Source organism: Globicephala melas, unplaced genomic scaffold (genome assembly GCF_963455315.2).
Source record: "Globicephala melas unplaced genomic scaffold, mGloMel1.2 SCAFFOLD_309, whole genome shotgun sequence".
In the NCBI taxonomy this organism is placed as follows: Eukaryota; Metazoa; Chordata; class Mammalia; order Artiodactyla; family Delphinidae; genus Globicephala; species Globicephala melas.
Window position 1 is genome coordinate 292,957 of NW_027207479.1, and position 19,582 is coordinate 312,538.

The 19,582-nt window shown below is 76.7% G+C and overlaps 19 non-coding genes across 19 annotated transcripts; all 19 read right to left on the reverse strand.

Moving 5' to 3' along the window:
* Window positions 1-362: 362 nt before the first annotated feature.
* On the reverse strand, window positions 363-481 carry LOC132594819 (5S ribosomal RNA). Its single transcript, XR_009560988.1, has one exon. It is a non-coding gene; the product is annotated as a 5S ribosomal RNA (ribosomal RNA).
* Window positions 482-1,412: 931 nt separating this feature from the next.
* LOC132594820 (5S ribosomal RNA) lies at window positions 1,413-1,531 on the reverse strand. Its single transcript, XR_009560989.1, has one exon. It is a non-coding gene; the product is annotated as a 5S ribosomal RNA (ribosomal RNA).
* Window positions 1,532-2,463: 932 nt separating this feature from the next.
* Window positions 2,464-2,582, reverse strand: LOC132594821 (5S ribosomal RNA). Its single transcript, XR_009560990.1, has one exon. It is a non-coding gene; the product is annotated as a 5S ribosomal RNA (ribosomal RNA).
* Window positions 2,583-3,514: 932 nt separating this feature from the next.
* On the reverse strand, window positions 3,515-3,633 carry LOC132594822 (5S ribosomal RNA). Its single transcript, XR_009560991.1, has one exon. It is a non-coding gene; the product is annotated as a 5S ribosomal RNA (ribosomal RNA).
* Window positions 3,634-4,564: 931 nt separating this feature from the next.
* On the reverse strand, window positions 4,565-4,683 carry LOC132594823 (5S ribosomal RNA). Its single transcript, XR_009560992.1, has one exon. It is a non-coding gene; the product is annotated as a 5S ribosomal RNA (ribosomal RNA).
* A 932-nt stretch (window positions 4,684-5,615) lies between these two features.
* Window positions 5,616-5,734, reverse strand: LOC132594824 (5S ribosomal RNA). The gene has a single exon (XR_009560993.1). It is a non-coding gene; the product is annotated as a 5S ribosomal RNA (ribosomal RNA).
* Window positions 5,735-6,665: 931 nt separating this feature from the next.
* On the reverse strand, window positions 6,666-6,784 carry LOC132594825 (5S ribosomal RNA). Its single transcript, XR_009560994.1, has one exon. It is a non-coding gene; the product is annotated as a 5S ribosomal RNA (ribosomal RNA).
* A 931-nt stretch (window positions 6,785-7,715) lies between these two features.
* LOC132594827 (5S ribosomal RNA) lies at window positions 7,716-7,834 on the reverse strand. The gene has a single exon (XR_009560996.1). It is a non-coding gene; the product is annotated as a 5S ribosomal RNA (ribosomal RNA).
* Window positions 7,835-8,766: 932 nt separating this feature from the next.
* On the reverse strand, window positions 8,767-8,885 carry LOC132594828 (5S ribosomal RNA). Its single transcript, XR_009560997.1, has one exon. It is a non-coding gene; the product is annotated as a 5S ribosomal RNA (ribosomal RNA).
* A 932-nt stretch (window positions 8,886-9,817) lies between these two features.
* LOC132594829 (5S ribosomal RNA) lies at window positions 9,818-9,936 on the reverse strand. Its single transcript, XR_009560998.1, has one exon. It is a non-coding gene; the product is annotated as a 5S ribosomal RNA (ribosomal RNA).
* A 931-nt stretch (window positions 9,937-10,867) lies between these two features.
* LOC132594830 (5S ribosomal RNA) lies at window positions 10,868-10,986 on the reverse strand. The gene has a single exon (XR_009560999.1). It is a non-coding gene; the product is annotated as a 5S ribosomal RNA (ribosomal RNA).
* Window positions 10,987-11,918: 932 nt separating this feature from the next.
* On the reverse strand, window positions 11,919-12,037 carry LOC132594831 (5S ribosomal RNA). Its single transcript, XR_009561000.1, has one exon. It is a non-coding gene; the product is annotated as a 5S ribosomal RNA (ribosomal RNA).
* Window positions 12,038-12,969: 932 nt separating this feature from the next.
* Window positions 12,970-13,088, reverse strand: LOC132594832 (5S ribosomal RNA). The gene has a single exon (XR_009561001.1). It is a non-coding gene; the product is annotated as a 5S ribosomal RNA (ribosomal RNA).
* Window positions 13,089-14,019: 931 nt separating this feature from the next.
* LOC132594833 (5S ribosomal RNA) lies at window positions 14,020-14,138 on the reverse strand. The gene has a single exon (XR_009561002.1). It is a non-coding gene; the product is annotated as a 5S ribosomal RNA (ribosomal RNA).
* Window positions 14,139-15,070: 932 nt separating this feature from the next.
* LOC132594834 (5S ribosomal RNA) lies at window positions 15,071-15,189 on the reverse strand. Its single transcript, XR_009561003.1, has one exon. It is a non-coding gene; the product is annotated as a 5S ribosomal RNA (ribosomal RNA).
* A 932-nt stretch (window positions 15,190-16,121) lies between these two features.
* Window positions 16,122-16,240, reverse strand: LOC132594835 (5S ribosomal RNA). Its single transcript, XR_009561004.1, has one exon. It is a non-coding gene; the product is annotated as a 5S ribosomal RNA (ribosomal RNA).
* A 932-nt stretch (window positions 16,241-17,172) lies between these two features.
* Window positions 17,173-17,291, reverse strand: LOC132594836 (5S ribosomal RNA). Its single transcript, XR_009561005.1, has one exon. It is a non-coding gene; the product is annotated as a 5S ribosomal RNA (ribosomal RNA).
* Window positions 17,292-18,222: 931 nt separating this feature from the next.
* LOC132594838 (5S ribosomal RNA) lies at window positions 18,223-18,341 on the reverse strand. Its single transcript, XR_009561007.1, has one exon. It is a non-coding gene; the product is annotated as a 5S ribosomal RNA (ribosomal RNA).
* A 932-nt stretch (window positions 18,342-19,273) lies between these two features.
* On the reverse strand, window positions 19,274-19,392 carry LOC132594839 (5S ribosomal RNA). The gene has a single exon (XR_009561008.1). It is a non-coding gene; the product is annotated as a 5S ribosomal RNA (ribosomal RNA).
* Window positions 19,393-19,582: the final 190 nt, after the last annotated feature.

Here is a 19,582-nt window from a genome sequence, read left to right on the forward strand (position 1 = left end):
TTTTGTCAGAGGGAGCTGTGGAGGGACACACCGGCACACAGGTGGCGGCGCCGGGGCTGGGCGCCGGTGGGGGCGGCCAGGTGCAGGTCGAGGGGCTCGCGGGCCGAAAGGACGGCAACTGGGCCCGCGGCGGAGTCTGGGTCCGGGCCAGCCACCCCGGGAGCGTCTGGGGTGCGCCTGCCTTCCAGGGCCGCCTTCTGGCCGCCTGGCCGGCCGGGCCGGCGGGGAGCGACCCCGCCGGCGCGCGCCGTGGTGGGAGGGGCCTGAGGAGGTGGGGCCTGCAGCGGGGCCCGGCGGGGGCGGAGCCGGCGGCCCCCGCCGCGGGCGAGTAAAGGAGAAGGCGGGCGGAGCGGGAGGCAAAAAGCCTACAGCACCCGGTATTCCCAGGCGGTCTCCCATCCAAGTACTAACCAGGCCCGACCCTGCTTAGCTTCCGAGATCAGACGAGATCGGGCGCGTTCAGGGTGGTATGGCCGTAGACGGGGGCGGGGGGCCGCGGGCGGCCTCTTGAGGCCCAGTTTCGCTGGCGCTGGCGCCTTAACGCCAGCCTGGCGGCCGGCCCGCCCCGGCAGGGCCCCCTCGCCCGCCCAGGCAGGGGCAACGGAGGTCTCGGGTATCGGGCGGCGGCGGAGGGTTTGGCGACCACCTCCCAGCCCAGGGCGGCCGTGACCCAGCAAACCCTTCGGCGCTTGGCGCCCCGCCCAAGATCCCGCACGTCGCTCACAGGGACGTGGCCCCGGAGGCTTCAGGGCCCGGGGCCCGCGGTCCCTTGGGCATCGGCCCTGCCCGCCCACGCGGCCCTAGGCGCAGCCCGGCCGCAGCCCGGGCCGGCCCTCCTGCCCGACAGCAGCTGGCCCGAAGCCACCGGGAGCCACCATTGAGTCGCCACGGCCCCTCAGCCCCGGCAAGGCCACCCTTGCCCCCACACCCCCCGCCGAGCTCAGGACCCCGCCCCTGGTGGCCGGCAGGCCCGGGGAAGCGGCCCCTGCCCTCGATCCCGCTCCCGCACCCGGCCGCGGTGACACGCCAGAGGGGCGGGGTGGGGGGGGGCTTTTGTCGGAGGGAGCTGTGGAGGGACACACCGGCACACAGGTGGCGGCGCCGGGGCTGGGCGCCGGTGGGGGCGGCCAGGTGCAGGTCGAGGGGCTCGCGGGCCGAAAGGACGGCAACTGGGCCCGCGGCGGAGTCTGGGTCCGGGCCAGCCACCCCGGGAGCGTCTGGGGTGCGGCTGCCTTCCAGGGCCGCCTTCTGGCCGCCTGGCCGGCCGGGCCGGCGGGGAGCGACCCCGCCGGCGCGCGCCGTGGTGGGAGGGGCCTGAGGAGGTGGGGCCTGCAGCGGGGCCCGGCGGGGGCGGAGCCGGCGACCCCGCCGCCGGCGAGTAAAGGAGAAGGCGGGCGGAGCGGGAGGCAAAAAGCCTACAGCACCCGGTATTCCCAGGCGGTCTCCCATCCAAGTACTAACCAGGCCCGACCCTGCTTAGCTTCCGAGATCAGACGAGATCGGGCGCGTTCAGGGTGGTATGGCCGTAGACGGGGGCGGGGGGCCGCGGGCGGCCTCTTGAGGCCCAGTTTCGCTGGCGCTGGCGCCTTAACGCCAGCCTGGCGGCCGGCCCGCCCCGGCAGGGCCCCCTCGCCCGCCCAGGCAGGGGCAACGGAGGTCTCGGGTATCGGGCGGCGGCGGAGGGTTTGGCGACCACCTCCCAGCCCAGGGCGGCCGTGACCCAGCAAACCCTTCGGCGCTTGGCGCCCCGCCCAAGATCCCGCACGTCGCTCACAGGGACGTGGCCCCGGAGGCTTCAGGGCCCGGGGCCCGCGGTCCCTTGGGCATCGGCCCTGCCCGCCCACGCGGCCCTAGGCGCAGCCCGGCCGCAGCCCGGGCCGGCCCTCCTGCCCGACAGCAGCTGGCCCGAAGCCACCGGGAGCCACCAATGAGTCGCCACGGCCCCTCAGCCCCGGCAAGGCCACCCTTGCCCCCACACCCCCCGCCGAGCTCAGGACCCCGCCCCTGGTGGCCGGCAGGCCCGGGGAAGCGGCCCCTGCCCTCGATCCCGCTCCCGCACCCGGCCGCGGTGACACGCCAGAGGGGCGGGGTGGGGGGGGGCTTTTGTCGGAGGGAGCTGTGGAGGGACACACCGGCACACAGGTGGCGGCGCCGGGGCTGGGCGCCGGTGGGGGCGGCCAGGTGCAGGTCGAGGGGCTCGCGGGCCGAAAGGACGGCAACTGGGCCCGCGGCGGAGTCTGGGTCCGGGCCAGCCACCCCGGGAGCGTCTGGGGTGCGCCTGCCTTCCAGGGCCGCCTTCTGGCCGCCTGGCCGGCCGGGCCGGCGGGGAGCGACCCCGCCGGCGCGCGCCGTGGTGGGAGGGGCCTGAGGAGGTGGGGCCTGCAGCGGGGCCCGGCGGGGGCGGAGCCGGCGGCCCCCGCCGCGGGCGAGTAAAGGAGAAGGCGGGCGGAGCGGGAGGCAAAAAGCCTACAGCACCCGGTATTCCCAGGCGGTCTCCCATCCAAGTACTAACCAGGCCCGACCCTGCTTAGCTTCCGAGATCAGACGAGATCGGGCGCGTTCAGGGTGGTATGGCCGTAGACGGGGGCGGGGGGCCGCGGGCGGCCTCTTGAGGCCCAGTTTCGCTGGCGCTGGCGCCTTAACGCCAGCCTGGCGGCCGGCCCGCCCCGGCAGGGCCCCCTCGCCCGCCCAGGCAGGGGCAACGGAGGTCTCGGGTATCGGGCGGCGGCGGAGGGTTTGGCGACCACCTCCCAGCCCAGGGCGGCCGTGACCCAGCAAACCCTTCGGCGCTTGGCGCCCCGCCCAAGATCCCGCACGTCGCTCACAGGGACGTGGCCCCGGAGGCTTCAGGGCCCGGGGCCCGCGGTCCCTTGGGCATCGGCCCTGCCCGCCCACGCGGCCCTAGGCGCAGCCCGGCCGCAGCCCGGGCCGGCCCTCCTGCCCGACAGCAGCTGGCCCGAAGCCACCGGGAGCCACCATTGAGTCGCCACGGCCCCTCAGCCCCGGCAAGGCCACCCTTGCCCCCACACCCCCCGCCGAGCTCAGGACCCCGCCCCTGGTGGCCGGCAGGCCCGGGGAAGCGGCCCCTGCCCTCGATCCCGCTCCCGCACCCGGCCGCGGTGACACGCCAGAGGGGCGGGGTGGGGGGGGGCTTTTGTCAGAGGGAGCTGTGGAGGGACACACCGGCACACAGGTGGCGGCGCCGGGGCTGGGCGCCGGTGGGGGCGGCCAGGTGCAGGTCGAGGGGCTCGCGGGCCGAAAGGACGGCAACTGGGCCCGCGGCGGAGTCTGGGTCCGGGCCAGCCACCCCGGGAGCGTCTGGGGTGCGCCTGCCTTCCAGGGCCGCCTTCTGGCCGCCTGGCCGGCCGGGCCGGCGGGGAGCGACCCCGCCGGCGCGCGCCGTGGTGGGAGGGGCCTGAGGAGGTGGGGCCTGCAGCGGGGCCCGGCGGGGGCGGAGCCGGCGGCCCCCGCCGCGGGCGAGTAAAGGAGAAGGCGGGCGGAGCGGGAGGCAAAAAGCCTACAGCACCCGGTATTCCCAGGCGGTCTCCCATCCAAGTACTAACCAGGCCCGACCCTGCTTAGCTTCCGAGATCAGACGAGATCGGGCGCGTTCAGGGTGGTATGGCCGTAGACGGGGGCGGGGGGCCGCGGGCGGCCTCTTGAGGCCCAGTTTCGCTGGCGCTGGCGCCTTAACGCCAGCCTGGCGGCCGGCCCGCCCCGGCAGGGCCCCCTCGCCCGCCCAGGCAGGGGCAACGGAGGTCTCGGGTATCGGGCGGCGGCGGAGGGTTTGGCGACCACCTCCCAGCCCAGGGCGGCCGTGACCCAGCAAACCCTTCGGCGCTTGGCGCCCCGCCCAAGATCCCGCACGTCGCTCACAGGGACGTGGCCCCGGAGGCTTCAGGGCCCGGGGCCCGCGGTCCCTTGGGCATCGGCCCTGCCCGCCCACGCGGCCCTAGGCGCAGCCCGGCCGCAGCCCGGGCCGGCCCTCCTGCCCGACAGCAGCTGGCCCGAAGCCACCGGGAGCCACCATTGAGTCGCCACGGCCCCTCAGCCCCGGCAAGGCCACCCTTGCCCCCACACCCCCCGCCGAGCTCAGGACCCCGCCCCTGGTGGCCGGCAGGCCCGGGGAAGCGGCCCCTGCCCTCGATCCCGCTCCCGCACCCGGCCGCGGTGACACGCCAGAGGGGCGGGGTGGGGGGGGGCTTTTGTCGGAGGGAGCTGTGGAGGGACACACCGGCACACAGGTGGCGGCGCCGGGGCTGGGCGCCGGTGGGGGCGGCCAGGTGCAGGTCGAGGGGCTCGCGGGCCGAAAGGACGGCAACTGGGCCCGCGGCGGAGTCTGGGTCCGGGCCAGCCACCCCGGGAGCGTCTGGGGTGCGGCTGCCTTCCAGGGCCGCCTTCTGGCCGCCTGGCCGGCCGGGCCGGCGGGGACCGACCCCGCCGGCGCGCGCCGTGGTGGGAGGGGCCTGAGGAGGTGGGGCCTGCAGCGGGGCCCGGCGGGGGCGGAGCCGGCGACCCCGCCGCCGGCGAGTAAAGGAGAAGGCGGGCGGAGCGGGAGGCAAAAAGCCTACAGCACCCGGTATTCCCAGGCGGTCTCCCATCCAAGTACTAACCAGGCCCGACCCTGCTTAGCTTCCGAGATCAGACGAGATCGGGCGCGTTCAGGGTGGTATGGCCGTAGACGGGGGCGGGGGGCCGCGGGCGGCCTCTTGAGGCCCAGTTTCGCTGGCGCTGGCGCCTTAACGCCAGCCTGGCGGCCGGCCCGCCCCGGCAGGGCCCCCTCGCCCGCCCAGGCAGGGGCAACGGAGGTCTCGGGTATCGGGCGGCGGCGGAGGGTTTGGCGACCACCTCCCAGCCCAGGGCGGCCGTGACCCAGCAAACCCTTCGGCGCTTGGCGCCCCGCCCAAGATCCCGCACGTCGCTCACAGGGACGTGGCCCCGGAGGCTTCAGGGCCCGGGGCCCGCGGTCCCTTGGGCATCGGCCCTGCCCGCCCACGCGGCCCTAGGCGCAGCCCGGCCGCAGCCCGGGCCGGCCCTCCTGCCCGACAGCAGCTGGCCCGAAGCCACCGGGAGCCACCAATGAGTCGCCACGGCCCCTCAGCCCCGGCAAGGCCACCCTTGCCCCCACACCCCCCGCCGAGCTCAGGACCCCGCCCCTGGTGGCCGGCAGGCCCGGGGAAGCGGCCCCTGCCCTCGATCCCGCTCCCGCACCCGGCCGCGGTGACACGCCAGAGGGGCGGGGTGGGGGGGGGCTTTTGTCGGAGGGAGCTGTGGAGGGACACACCGGCACACAGGTGGCGGCGCCGGGGCTGGGCGCCGGTGGGGGCGGCCAGGTGCAGGTCGAGGGGCTCGCGGGCCGAAAGGACGGCAACTGGGCCCGCGGCGGAGTCTGGGTCCGGGCCAGCCACCCCGGGAGCGTCTGGGGTGCGCCTGCCTTCCAGGGCCGCCTTCTGGCCGCCTGGCCGGCCGGGCCGGCGGGGAGCGACCCCGCCGGCGCGCGCCGTGGTGGGAGGGGCCTGAGGAGGTGGGGCCTGCAGCGGGGCCCGGCGGGGGCGGAGCCGGCGGCCCCCGCCGCGGGCGAGTAAAGGAGAAGGCGGGCGGAGCGGGAGGCAAAAAGCCTACAGCACCCGGTATTCCCAGGCGGTCTCCCATCCAAGTACTAACCAGGCCCGACCCTGCTTAGCTTCCGAGATCAGACGAGATCGGGCGCGTTCAGGGTGGTATGGCCGTAGACGGGGGCGGGGGGCCGCGGGCGGCCTCTTGAGGCCCAGTTTCGCTGGCGCTGGCGCCTTAACGCCAGCCTGGCGGCCGGCCCGCCCCGGCAGGGCCCCCTCGCCCGCCCAGGCAGGGGCAACGGAGGTCTCGGGTATCGGGCGGCGGCGGAGGGTTTGGCGACCACCTCCCAGCCCAGGGCGGCCGTGACCCAGCAAACCCTTCGGCGCTTGGCGCCCCGCCCAAGATCCCGCACGTCGCTCACAGGGACGTGGCCCCGGAGGCTTCAGGGCCCGGGGCCCGCGGTCCCTTGGGCATCGGCCCTGCCCGCCCACGCGGCCCTAGGCGCAGCCCGGCCGCAGCCCGGGCCGGCCCTCCTGCCCGACAGCAGCTGGCCCGAAGCCACCGGGAGCCACCATTGAGTCGCCACGGCCCCTCAGCCCCGGCAAGGCCACCCTTGCCCCCACACCCCCCGCCGAGCTCAGGACCCCGCCCCTGGTGGCCGGCAGGCCCGGGGAAGCGGCCCCTGCCCTCGATCCCGCTCCCGCACCCGGCCGCGGTGACACGCCAGAGGGGCGGGGTGGGGGGGGGCTTTTGTCGGAGGGAGCTGTGGAGGGACACACCGGCACACAGGTGGCGGCGCCGGGGTTGGGCGCCGGTGGGGGCGGCCAGGTGCAGGTCGAGGGGCTCGCGGGCCGAAAGGACGGCAACTGGGCCCGCGGCGGAGTCTGGGTCCGGGCCAGCCACCCCGGGAGCGTCTGGGGTGCGGCTGCCTTCCAGGGCCGCCTTCTGGCCGCCTGGCCGGCCGGGCCGGCGGGGAGCGACCCCGCCGGCGCGCGCCGTGGTGGGAGGGGCCTGAGGAGGTGGGGCCTGCAGCGGGGCCCGGCGGGGGCGGAGCCGGCAACCCCGCCGCGGGCGAGTAAAGGAGAAGGCGGGCGGAGCGGGAGGCAAAAAGCCTACAGCACCCGGTATTCCCAGGCGGTCTCCCATCCAAGTACTAACCAGGCCCGACCCTGCTTAGCTTCCGAGATCAGACGAGATCGGGCGCGTTCAGGGTGGTATGGCCGTAGACGGGGGCGGGGGGCCGCGGGCGGCCTCTTGAGGCCCAGTTTCGCTGGCGCTGGCGCCTTAACGCCAGCCTGGCGGCCGGCCCGCCCCGGCAGGGCCCCCTCGCCCGCCCAGGCAGGGGCAACGGAGGTCTCGGGTATCGGGCGGCGGCGGAGGGTTTGGCGACCACCTCCCAGCCCAGGGCGGCCGTGACCCAGCAAACCCTTCGGCGCTTGGCGCCCCGCCCAAGATCCCGCACGTCGCTCACAGGGACGTGGCCCCGGAGGCTTCAGGGCCCGGGGCCCGCGGTCCCTTGGGCATCGGCCCTGCCCGCCCACGCGGCCCTAGGCGCAGCCCGGCCGCAGCCCGGGCCGGCCCTCCTGCCCGACAGCAGCTGGCCCGAAGCCACCGGGAGCCACCATTGAGTCGCCACGGCCCCTCAGCCCCGGCAAGGCCACCCTTGCCCCCACACCCCCCGCCGAGCTCAGGACCCCGCCCCTGGTGGCCGGCAGGCCCGGGGAAGCGGCCCCTGCCCTCGATCCCGCTCCCGCACCCGGCCGCGGTGACACGCCAGAGGGGCGGGGTGGGGGGGGGCTTTTGTCGGAGGGAGCTGTGGAGGGACACACCGGCACACAGGTGGCGGCGCCGGGGTTGGGCGCCGGTGGGGGCGGCCAGGTGCAGGTCGAGGGGCTCGCGGGCCGAAAGGACGGCAACTGGGCCCGCGGCGGAGTCTGGGTCCGGGCCAGCCACCCCGGGAGCGTCTGGGGTGCGGCTGCCTTCCAGGGCCGCCTTCTGGCCGCCTGGCCGGCCGGGCCGGCGGGGAGCGACCCCGCCGGCGCGCGCCGTGGTGGGAGGGGCCTGAGGAGGTGGGGCCTGCAGCGGGGCCCGGCGGGGGCGGAGCCGGCGACCCCGCCGCGGGCGAGTAAAGGAGAAGGCGGGCGGAGCGGGAGGCAAAAAGCCTACAGCACCCGGTATTCCCAGGCGGTCTCCCATCCAAGTACTAACCAGGCCCGACCCTGCTTAGCTTCCGAGATCAGACGAGATCGGGCGCGTTCAGGGTGGTATGGCCGTAGACGGGGGCGGGGGGCCGCGGGCGGCCTCTTGAGGCCCAGTTTCGCTGGCGCTGGCGCCTTAACGCCAGCCTGGCGGCCGGCCCGCCCCGGCAGGGCCCCCTCGCCCGCCCAGGCAGGGGCAACGGAGGTCTCGGGTATCGGGCGGCGGCGGAGGGTTTGGCGACCACCTCCCAGCCCAGGGCGGCCGTGACCCAGCAAACCCTTCGGCGCTTGGCGCCCCGCCCAAGATCCCGCACGTCGCTCACAGGGACGTGGCCCCGGAGGCTTCAGGGCCCGGGGCCCGCGGTCCCTTGGGCATCGGCCCTGCCCGCCCACGCGGCCCTAGGCGCAGCCCGGCCGCAGCCCGGGCCGGCCCTCCTGCCCGACAGCAGCTGGCCCGAAGCCACCGGGAGCCACCAATGAGTCGCCACGGCCCCTCAGCCCCGGCAAGGCCACCCTTGCCCCCACACCCCCCGCCGAGCTCAGGACCCCGCCCCTGGTGGCCGGCAGGCCCGGGGAAGCGGCCCCTGCCCTCGATCCCGCTCCCGCACCCGGCCGCGGTGACACGCCAGAGGGGCGGGGTGGGGGGGGGCTTTTGTCGGAGGGAGCTGTGGAGGGACACACCGGCACACAGGTGGCGGCGCCGGGGCTGGGCGCCGGTGGGGGCGGCCAGGTGCAGGTCGAGGGGCTCGCGGGCCGAAAGGACGGCAACTGGGCCCGCGGCGGAGTCTGGGTCCGGGCCAGCCACCCCGGGAGCGTCTGGGGTGCGCCTGCCTTCCAGGGCCGCCTTCTGGCCGCCTGGCCGGCCGGGCCGGCGGGGAGCGACCCCGCCGGCGCGCGCCGTGGTGGGAGGGGCCTGAGGAGGTGGGGCCTGCAGCGGGGCCCGGCGGGGGCGGAGCCGGCGGCCCCCGCCGCGGGCGAGTAAAGGAGAAGGCGGGCGGAGCGGGAGGCAAAAAGCCTACAGCACCCGGTATTCCCAGGCGGTCTCCCATCCAAGTACTAACCAGGCCCGACCCTGCTTAGCTTCCGAGATCAGACGAGATCGGGCGCGTTCAGGGTGGTATGGCCGTAGACGGGGGCGGGGGGCCGCGGGCGGCCTCTTGAGGCCCAGTTTCGCTGGCGCTGGCGCCTTAACGCCAGCCTGGCGGCCGGCCCGCCCCGGCAGGGCCCCCTCGCCCGCCCAGGCAGGGGCAACGGAGGTCTCGGGTATCGGGCGGCGGCGGAGGGTTTGGCGACCACCTCCCAGCCCAGGGCGGCCGTGACCCAGCAAACCCTTCGGCGCTTGGCGCCCCGCCCAAGATCCCGCACGTCGCTCACAGGGACGTGGCCCCGGAGGCTTCAGGGCCCGGGGCCCGCGGTCCCTTGGGCATCGGCCCTGCCCGCCCACGCGGCCCTAGGCGCAGCCCGGCCGCAGCCCGGGCCGGCCCTCCTGCCCGACAGCAGCTGGCCCGAAGCCACCGGGAGCCACCATTGAGTCGCCACGGCCCCTCAGCCCCGGCAAGGCCACCCTTGCCCCCACACCCCCCGCCGAGCTCAGGACCCCGCCCCTGGTGGCCGGCAGGCCCGGGGAAGCGGCCCCTGCCCTCGATCCCGCTCCCGCACCCGGCCGCGGTGACACGCCAGAGGGGCGGGGTGGGGGGGGGCTTTTGTCGGAGGGAGCTGTGGAGGGACACACCGGCACACAGGTGGCGGCGCCGGGGCTGGGCGCCGGTGGGGGCGGCCAGGTGCAGGTCGAGGGGCTCGCGGGCCGAAAGGACGGCAACTGGGCCCGCGGCGGAGTCTGGGTCCGGGCCAGCCACCCCGGGAGCGTCTGGGGTGCGCCTGCCTTCCAGGGCCGCCTTCTGGCCGCCTGGCCGGCCGGGCCGGCGGGGAGCGACCCCGCCGGCGCGCGCCGTGGTGGGAGGGGCCTGAGGAGGTGGGGCCTGCAGCGGGGCCCGGCGGGGGCGGAGCCGGCGGCCCCCGCCGCGGGCGAGTAAAGGAGAAGGCGGGCGGAGCGGGAGGCAAAAAGCCTACAGCACCCGGTATTCCCAGGCGGTCTCCCATCCAAGTACTAACCAGGCCCGACCCTGCTTAGCTTCCGAGATCAGACGAGATCGGGCGCGTTCAGGGTGGTATGGCCGTAGACGGGGGCGGGGGGCCGCGGGCGGCCTCTTGAGGCCCAGTTTCGCTGGCGCTGGCGCCTTAACGCCAGCCTGGCGGCCGGCCCGCCCCGGCAGGGCCCCCTCGCCCGCCCAGGCAGGGGCAACGGAGGTCTCGGGTATCGGGCGGCGGCGGAGGGTTTGGCGACCACCTCCCAGCCCAGGGCGGCCGTGACCCAGCAAACCCTTCGGCGCTTGGCGCCCCGCCCAAGATCCCGCACGTCGCTCACAGGGACGTGGCCCCGGAGGCTTCAGGGCCCGGGGCCCGCGGTCCCTTGGGCATCGGCCCTGCCCGCCCACGCGGCCCTAGGCGCAGCCCGGCCGCAGCCCGGGCCGGCCCTCCTGCCTGACAGCAGCTGGCCCGAAGCCACCGGGAGCCACCATTGAGTCGCCACGGCCCCTCAGCCCCGGCAAGGCCACCCTTGCCCCCACACCCCCCGCCGAGCTCAGGACCCCGCCCCTGGTGGCCGGCAGGCCCGGGGAAGCGGCCCCTGCCCTCGATCCCGCTCCCGCACCCGGCCGCGGTGACACGCCAGAGGGGCGGGGTGGGGGGGGGCTTTTGTCGGAGGGAGCTGTGGAGGGACACACCGGCACACAGGTGGCGGCGCCGGGGTTGGGCGCCGGTGGGGGCGGCCAGGTGCAGGTCGAGGGGCTCGCGGGCCGAAAGGACGGCAACTGGGCCCGCGGCGGAGTCTGGGTCCGGGCCAGCCACCCCGGGAGCGTCTGGGGTGCGGCTGCCTTCCAGGGCCGCCTTCTGGCCGCCTGGCCGGCCGGGCCGGCGGGGAGCGACCCCGCCGGCGCGCGCCGTGGTGGGAGGGGCCTGAGGAGGTGGGGCCTGCAGCGGGGCCCGGCGGGGGCGGAGCCGGCGACCCCGCCGCGGGCGAGTAAAGGAGAAGGCGGGCGGAGCGGGAGGCAAAAAGCCTACAGCACCCGGTATTCCCAGGCGGTCTCCCATCCAAGTACTAACCAGGCCCGACCCTGCTTAGCTTCCGAGATCAGACGAGATCGGGCGCGTTCAGGGTGGTATGGCCGTAGACGGGGGCGGGGGGCCGCGGGCGGCCTCTTGAGGCCCAGTTTCGCTGGCGCTGGCGCCTTAACGCCAGCCTGGCGGCCGGCCCGCCCCGGCAGGGCCCCCTCGCCCGCCCAGGCAGGGGCAACGGAGGTCTCGGGTATCGGGCGGCGGCGGAGGGTTTGGCGACCACCTCCCAGCCCAGGGCGGCCGTGACCCAGCAAACCCTTCGGCGCTTGGCGCCCCGCCCAAGATCCCGCACGTCGCTCACAGGGACGTGGCCCCGGAGGCTTCAGGGCCCGGGGCCCGCGGTCCCTTGGGCATCGGCCCTGCCCGCCCACGCGGCCCTAGGCGCAGCCCGGCCGCAGCCCGGGCCGGCCCTCCTGCCCGACAGCAGCTGGCCCGAAGCCACCGGGAGCCACCAATGAGTCGCCACGGCCCCTCAGCCCCGGCAAGGCCACCCTTGCCCCCACACCCCCCGCCGAGCTCAGGACCCCGCCCCTGGTGGCCGGCAGGCCCGGGGAAGCGGCCCCTGCCCTCGATCCCGCTCCCGCACCCGGCCGCGGTGACACGCCAGAGGGGCGGGGTGGGGGGGGGCTTTTGTCGGAGGGAGCTGTGGAGGGACACACCGGCACACAGGTGGCGGCGCCGGGGCTGGGCGCCGGTGGGGGCGGCCAGGTGCAGGTCGAGGGGCTCGCGGGCCGAAAGGACGGCAACTGGGCCCGCGGCGGAGTCTGGGTCCGGGCCAGCCACCCCGGGAGCGTCTGGGGTGCGCCTGCCTTCCAGGGCCGCCTTCTGGCCGCCTGGCCGGCCGGGCCGGCGGGGAGCGACCCCGCCGGCGCGCGCCGTGGTGGGAGGGGCCTGAGGAGGTGGGGCCTGCAGCGGGGCCCGGCGGGGGCGGAGCCGGCGGCCCCCGCCGCGGGCGAGTAAAGGAGAAGGCGGGCGGAGCGGGAGGCAAAAAGCCTACAGCACCCGGTATTCCCAGGCGGTCTCCCATCCAAGTACTAACCAGGCCCGACCCTGCTTAGCTTCCGAGATCAGACGAGATCGGGCGCGTTCAGGGTGGTATGGCCGTAGACGGGGGCGGGGGGCCGCGGGCGGCCTCTTGAGGCCCAGTTTCGCTGGCGCTGGCGCCTTAACGCCAGCCTGGCGGCCGGCCCGCCCCGGCAGGGCCCCCTCGCCCGCCCAGGCAGGGGCAACGGAGGTCTCGGGTATCGGGCGGCGGCGGAGGGTTTGGCGACCACCTCCCAGCCCAGGGCGGCCGTGACCCAGCAAACCCTTCGGCGCTTGGCGCCCCGCCCAAGATCCCGCACGTCGCTCACAGGGACGTGGCCCCGGAGGCTTCAGGGCCCGGGGCCCGCGGTCCCTTGGGCATCGGCCCTGCCCGCCCACGCGGCCCTAGGCGCAGCCCGGCCGCAGCCCGGGCCGGCCCTCCTGCCCGACAGCAGCTGGCCCGAAGCCACCGGGAGCCACCATTGAGTCGCCACGGCCCCTCAGCCCCGGCAAGGCCACCCTTGCCCCCACACCCCCCGCCGAGCTCAGGACCCCGCCCCTGGTGGCCGGCAGGCCCGGGGAAGCGGCCCCTGCCCTCGATCCCGCTCCCGCACCCGGCCGCGGTGACACGCCAGAGGGGCGGGGTGGGGGGGGGCTTTTGTCAGAGGGAGCTGTGGAGGGACACACCGGCACACAGGTGGCGGCGCCGGGGCTGGGCGCCGGTGGGGGCGGCCAGGTGCAGGTCGAGGGGCTCGCGGGCCGAAAGGACGGCAACTGGGCCCGCGGCGGAGTCTGGGTCCGGGCCAGCCACCCCGGGAGCGTCTGGGGTGCGCCTGCCTTCCAGGGCCGCCTTCTGGCCGCCTGGCCGGCCGGGCCGGCGGGGAGCGACCCCGCCGGCGCGCGCCGTGGTGGGAGGGGCCTGAGGAGGTGGGGCCTGCAGCGGGGCCCGGCGGGGGCGGAGCCGGCGGCCCCCGCCGCGGGCGAGTAAAGGAGAAGGCGGGCGGAGCGGGAGGCAAAAAGCCTACAGCACCCGGTATTCCCAGGCGGTCTCCCATCCAAGTACTAACCAGGCCCGACCCTGCTTAGCTTCCGAGATCAGACGAGATCGGGCGCGTTCAGGGTGGTATGGCCGTAGACGGGGGCGGGGGGCCGCGGGCGGCCTCTTGAGGCCCAGTTTCGCTGGCGCTGGCGCCTTAACGCCAGCCTGGCGGCCGGCCCGCCCCGGCAGGGCCCCCTCGCCCGCCCAGGCAGGGGCAACGGAGGTCTCGGGTATCGGGCGGCGGCGGAGGGTTTGGCGACCACCTCCCAGCCCAGGGCGGCCGTGACCCAGCAAACCCTTCGGCGCTTGGCGCCCCGCCCAAGATCCCGCACGTCGCTCACAGGGACGTGGCCCCGGAGGCTTCAGGGCCCGGGGCCCGCGGTCCCTTGGGCATCGGCCCTGCCCGCCCACGCGGCCCTAGGCGCAGCCCGGCCGCAGCCCGGGCCGGCCCTCCTGCCCGACAGCAGCTGGCCCGAAGCCACCGGGAGCCACCATTGAGTCGCCACGGCCCCTCAGCCCCGGCAAGGCCACCCTTGCCCCCACACCCCCCGCCGAGCTCAGGACCCCGCCCCTGGTGGCCGGCAGGCCCGGGGAAGCGGCCCCTGCCCTCGATCCCGCTCCCGCACCCGGCCGCGGTGACACGCCAGAGGGGCGGGGTGGGGGGGGGCTTTTGTCGGAGGGAGCTGTGGAGGGACACACCGGCACACAGGTGGCGGCGCCGGGGTTGGGCGCCGGTGGGGGCGGCCAGGTGCAGGTCGAGGGGCTCGCGGGCCGAAAGGACGGCAACTGGGCCCGCGGCGGAGTCTGGGTCCGGGCCAGCCACCCCGGGAGCGTCTGGGGTGCGGCTGCCTTCCAGGGCCGCCTTCTGGCCGCCTGGCCGGCCGGGCCGGCGGGGAGCGACCCCGCCGGCGCGCGCCGTGGTGGGAGGGGCCTGAGGAGGTGGGGCCTGCAGCGGGGCCCGGCGGGGGCGGAGCCGGCGACCCCGCCGCGGGCGAGTAAAGGAGAAGGCGGGCGGAGCGGGAGGCAAAAAGCCTACAGCACCCGGTATTCCCAGGCGGTCTCCCATCCAAGTACTAACCAGGCCCGACCCTGCTTAGCTTCCGAGATCAGACGAGATCGGGCGCGTTCAGGGTGGTATGGCCGTAGACGGGGGCGGGGGGCCGCGGGCGGCCTCTTGAGGCCCAGTTTCGCTGGCGCTGGCGCCTTAACGCCAGCCTGGCGGCCGGCCCGCCCCGGCAGGGCCCCCTCGCCCGCCCAGGCAGGGGCAACGGAGGTCTCGGGTATCGGGCGGCGGCGGAGGGTTTGGCGACCACCTCCCAGCCCAGGGCGGCCGTGACCCAGCAAACCCTTCGGCGCTTGGCGCCCCGCCCAAGATCCCGCACGTCGCTCACAGGGACGTGGCCCCGGAGGCTTCAGGGCCCGGGGCCCGCGGTCCCTTGGGCATCGGCCCTGCCCGCCCACGCGGCCCTAGGCGCAGCCCGGCCGCAGCCCGGGCCGGCCCTCCTGCCCGACAGCAGCTGGCCCGAAGCCACCGGGAGCCACCAATGAGTCGCCACGGCCCCTCAGCCCCGGCAAGGCCACCCTTGCCCCCACACCCCCCGCCGAGCTCAGGACCCCGCCCCTGGTGGCCGGCAGGCCCGGGGAAGCGGCCCCTGCCCTCGATCCCGCTCCCGCACCCGGCCGCGGTGACACGCCAGAGGGGCGGGGTGGGGGGGGGCTTTTGTCGGAGGGAGCTGTGGAGGGACACACCGGCACACAGGTGGCGGCGCCGGGGCTGGGCGCCGGTGGGGGCGGCCAGGTGCAGGTCGAGGGGCTCGCGGGCCGAAAGGACGGCAACTGGGCCCGCGGCGGAGTCTGGGTCCGGGCCAGCCACCCCGGGAGCGTCTGGGGTGCGCCTGCCTTCCAGGGCCGCCTTCTGGCCGCCTGGCCGGCCGGGCCGGCGGGGAGCGACCCCGCCGGCGCGCGCCGTGGTGGGAGGGGCCTGAGGAGGTGGGGCCTGCAGCGGGGCCCGGCGGGGGCGGAGCCGGCGGCCCCCGCCGCGGGCGAGTAAAGGAGAAGGCGGGCGGAGCGGGAGGCAAAAAGCCTACAGCACCCGGTATTCCCAGGCGGTCTCCCATCCAAGTACTAACCAGGCCCGACCCTGCTTAGCTTCCGAGATCAGACGAGATCGGGCGCGTTCAGGGTGGTATGGCCGTAGACGGGGGCGGGGGGCCGCGGGCGGCCTCTTGAGGCCCAGTTTCGCTGGCGCTGGCGCCTTAACGCCAGCCTGGCGGCCGGCCCGCCCCGGCAGGGCCCCCTCGCCCGCCCAGGCAGGGGCAACGGAGGTCTCGGGTATCGGGCGGCGGCGGAGGGTTTGGCGACCACCTCCCAGCCCAGGGCGGCCGTGACCCAGCAAACCCTTCGGCGCTTGGCGCCCCGCCCAAGATCCCGCACGTCGCTCACAGGGACGTGGCCCCGGAGGCTTCAGGGCCCGGGGCCCGCGGTCCCTTGGGCATCGGCCCTGCCCGCCCACGCGGCCCTAGGCGCAGCCCGGCCGCAGCCCGGGCCGGCCCTCCTGCCCGACAGCAGCTGGCCCGAAGCCACCGGGAGCCACCATTGAGTCGCCACGGCCCCTCAGCCCCGGCAAGGCCACCCTTGCCCCCACACCCCCCGCCGAGCTCAGGACCCCGCCCCTGGTGGCCGGCAGGCCCGGGGAAGCGGCCCCTGCCCTCGATCCCGCTCCCGCACCCGGCCGCGGTGACACGCCAGAGGGGCGGGGTGGGGGGGGGCTTTTGTCAGAGGGAGCTGTGGAGGGACACACCGGCACACAGGTGGCGGCGCCGGGGCTGGGCGCCGGTGGGGGCGGCCAGGTGCAGGTCGAGGGGCTCGCGGGCCGAAAGGACGGCAACTGGGCCCGCGGCGGAGTCTGGGTCCGGGCCAGCCACCCCGGGAGCGTCTGGGGTGCGCCTGCCTTCCAGGGCCGCCTTCTGGCCGCCTGGCCGGCCGGGCCGGCGGGGAGCGACCCCGCCGGCGCGCGCCGTGGTGGGAGGGGCCTGAGGAGGTGGGGCCTGCAGCGGGGCCCGGCGGGGGCGGAGCCGGCGGCCCCCGCCGCGGGCGAGTAAAGGAGAAGGCGGGCGGAGCGGGAGGCAAAAAGCCTACAGCACCCGGTATTCCCAGGCGGTCTCCCATCCAAGTACTAACCAGGCCCGACCCTGCTTAGCTTCCGAGATCAGACGAGATCGGGCGCGTTCAGGGTGGTATGGCCGTAGACGGGGGCGGGGGGCCGCGGGCGGCCTCTTGAGGCCCAGTTTCGCTGGCGCTGGCGCCTTAACGCCAGCCTGGCGGCCGGCCCGCCCCGGCAGGGCCCCCTCGCCCGCCCAGGCAGGGGCAACGGAGGTCTCGGGTATCGGGCGGCGGCGGAGGGTTTGGCGACCACCTCCCAGCCCAGGGCGGCCGTGACCCAGCAAACCCTTCGGCGCTTGGCGCCCCGCCCAAGATCCCGCACGTCGCTCACAGGGACGTGGCCCCGGAGGCTTCAGGGCCCGGGGCCCGCGGTCCCTTGGGCATCGGCCCTGCCCGCCCACGCGGCCCTAGGCGCAGCCCGGCCGCAGCCCGGGCCGGCCCTCCTGCCCGACAGCAGCTGGCCCGAAGCCACCGGGAGCCACCATTGAGTCGCCACGGCCCCTCAGCCCCGGCAAGGCCACCCTTGCCCCCACACCCCCCGCCGAGCTCAGGACCCCGCCCCTGGTGGCCGGCAGGCCCGGGGAAGCGGCCCCTGCCCTCGATCCCGCTCCCGCACCCGGCCGCGGTGACACGCCAGAGGGGCGGGGTGGGGGGGGGCTTTTGTCGGAGGGAGCTGTGGAGGGACACACCGGCACACAGGTGGCGGCGCCGGGGCTGGGCGCCGGTGGGGGCGGCCAGGTGCAGGTCGAGGGGCTCGCGGGCCGAAAGGACGGCAACTGGGCCCGCGGCGGAGTCTGGGTCCGGGCCAGCCACCCCGGGAGCGTCTGGGGTGCGCCTGCCTTCCAGGGCCGCCTTCTGGCCGCCTGGCCGGCCGGGCCGGCGGGGAGCGACCCCGCCGGCGCGCGCCGTGGTGGGAGGGGCCTGAGGAGGTGGGGCCTGCAGCGGGGCCCGGCGGGGGCGGAGCCGGCGGCCCCCGCCGCGGGCGAGTAAAGGAGAAGGCGGGCGGAGCGGGAGGCAAAAAGCCTACAGCACCCGGTATTCCCAGGCGGTCTCCCATCCAAGTACTAACCAGGCCCGACCCTGCTTAGCTTCCGAGATCAGACGAGATCGGGCGCGTTCAGGGTGGTATGGCCGTAGACGGGGGCGGGGGGCCGCGGGCGGCCTCTTGAGGCCCAGTTTCGCTGGCGCTGGCGCCTTAACGCCAGCCTGGCGGCCGGCCCGCCCCGGCAGGGCCCCCTCGCCCGCCCAGGCAGGGGCAACGGAGGTCTCGGGTATCGGGCGGCGGCGGAGGGTTTGGCGACCACCTCCCAGCCCAGGGCGGCCGTGACCCAGCAAACCCTTCGGCGCTTGGCGCCCCGCCCAAGATCCCGCACGTCGCTCACAGGGACGTGGCCCCGGAGGCTTCAGGGCCCGGGGCCCGCGGTCCCTTGGGCATCGGCCCTGCCCGCCCACGCGGCCCTAGGCGCAGCCCGGCCGCAGCCCGGGCCGGCCCTCCTGCCCGACAGCAGCTGGCCCGAAGCCACCGGGAGCCACCATTGAGTCGCCACGGCCCCTCAGCCCCGGCAAGGCCACCCTTGCCCCCACACCCCCCGCCGAGCTCAGGACCCCGCCCCTGGTGGCCGGCAGGCCCGGGGAAGCGGCCCCTGCCCTCGATCCCGCTCCCGCACCCGGCCGCGGTGACACGCCAGAGGGGCGGGGTGGGGGGGGGCTTTTGTCGGAGGGAGCTGTGGAGGGACACACCGGCACACAGGTGGCGGCGCCGGGGTTGGGCGCCGGTGGGGGCGGCCAGGTGCAGGTCGAGGGGCTCGCGGGCCGAAAGGACGGCAACTGGGCCCGCGGCGGAGTCTGGGTCCGGGCCAGCCACCCCGGGAGCGTCTGGGGTGCGGCTGCCTTCCAGGGCCGCCTTCTGGCCGCCTGGCCGGCCGGGCCGGCGGGGAGCGACCCCGCCGGCGCGCGCCGTGGTGGGAGGGGCCTGAGGAGGTGGGGCCTGCAGCGGGGCCCGGCGGGGGCGGAGCCGGCGACCCCGCCGCGGGCGAGTAAAGGAGAAGGCGGGCGGAGCGGGAGGCAAAAAGCCTACAGCACCCGGTATTCCCAGGCGGTCTCCCATCCAAGTACTAACCAGGCCCGACCCTGCTTAGCTTCCGAGATCAGACGAGATCGGGCGCGTTCAGGGTGGTATGGCCGTAGACGGGGGCGGGGGGCCGCGGGCGGCCTCTTGAGGCCCAGTTTCGCTGGCGCTGGCGCCTTAACGCCAGCCTGGCGGCCGGCCCGCCCCGGCAGGGCCCCCTCGCCCGCCCAGGCAGGGGCAACGGAGGTCTCGGGTATCGGGCGGCGGCGGAGGGTTTGGCGACCACCTCCCAGCCCAGGGCGACCGTGACCCAGCAAACCCTTCGGCGCTTGGCGCCCCGCCCAAGATCCCGCACGTCGCTCACAGGGACGTGGCCCCGGAGGCTTCAGGGCCCGGGGCCCGCGGTCCCTTGGGCATCGGCCCTGCCCGCCCACGCGGCCCTAGGCGCAGCCCGGCCGCAGCCCGGGCCGGCCCTCCTGCCCGACAGCAGCTGGCCCGAAGCCACCGGGAGCCACCATTGAGTCGCCACGGCCCCTCAGCCCCGGCAAGGCCACCCTTGCCCCCACACCCCCCGCCGAGCTCAGGACCCCGCCCCTGGTGGCCGGCAGGCCCGGGGAAGCGGCCCCTGCCCTCGATCCCGCTCCCGCACCCGGCCGCGGTGACACGCCAGAGGGGCGGGGTGGGGGGGGGCTTTTGTCAGAGGGAGCTGTGGAGGGACACACCGGCACACAGGTGGCGGCGCCGGGACTGGGTGCCGGTGGGGGCGGCCAGGTGCAGGTCGAGGGGCTCGCGGGCCGAAAGGACGGCAACTGGGCCCGCGGCGGAGTCTGGGTCCGGGCCAGCCACCCCGGGAGCGTCTGGGGTGCGCCTGCCTTCCAGGGCCGCCTTCTGGCCGCCTGGCCGGCCGGGCCGGCGGGGAGCGACCCCGCCGGCGCGCGCCGTGGTGGGAGGGGCCTGAGGAGGTGGGGCCTGCAGCGGGGCCCGGCGGGGGCGGAGCCGGCGGCCCCCGCCGCGGGCGAGTAAAGGAGAAGGCGGGCGGAGCGGGAGGCAAAAAGCCTACAGCACCCGGTATTCCCAGGCGGTCTCCCATCCAAGTACTAACCAGGCCCGACCCTGCTTAGCTTCCGAGATCAGACGAGATCGGGCGCGTTCAGGGTGGTATGGCCGTAGACGGGGGCGGGGGGCCGCGGGCGGCCTCTTGAGGCCCAGTTTCGCTGGCGCTGGCGCCTTAACGCCAGCCTGGCGGCCGGCCCGCCCCGGCAGGGCCCCCTCGCCCGCCCAGGCAGGGGCAACGGAGGTCTCGGGTATCGGGCGGCGGCGGAGGGTTTGGCGACCACCTCCCAGCCCAGGGCGGCCGTGACC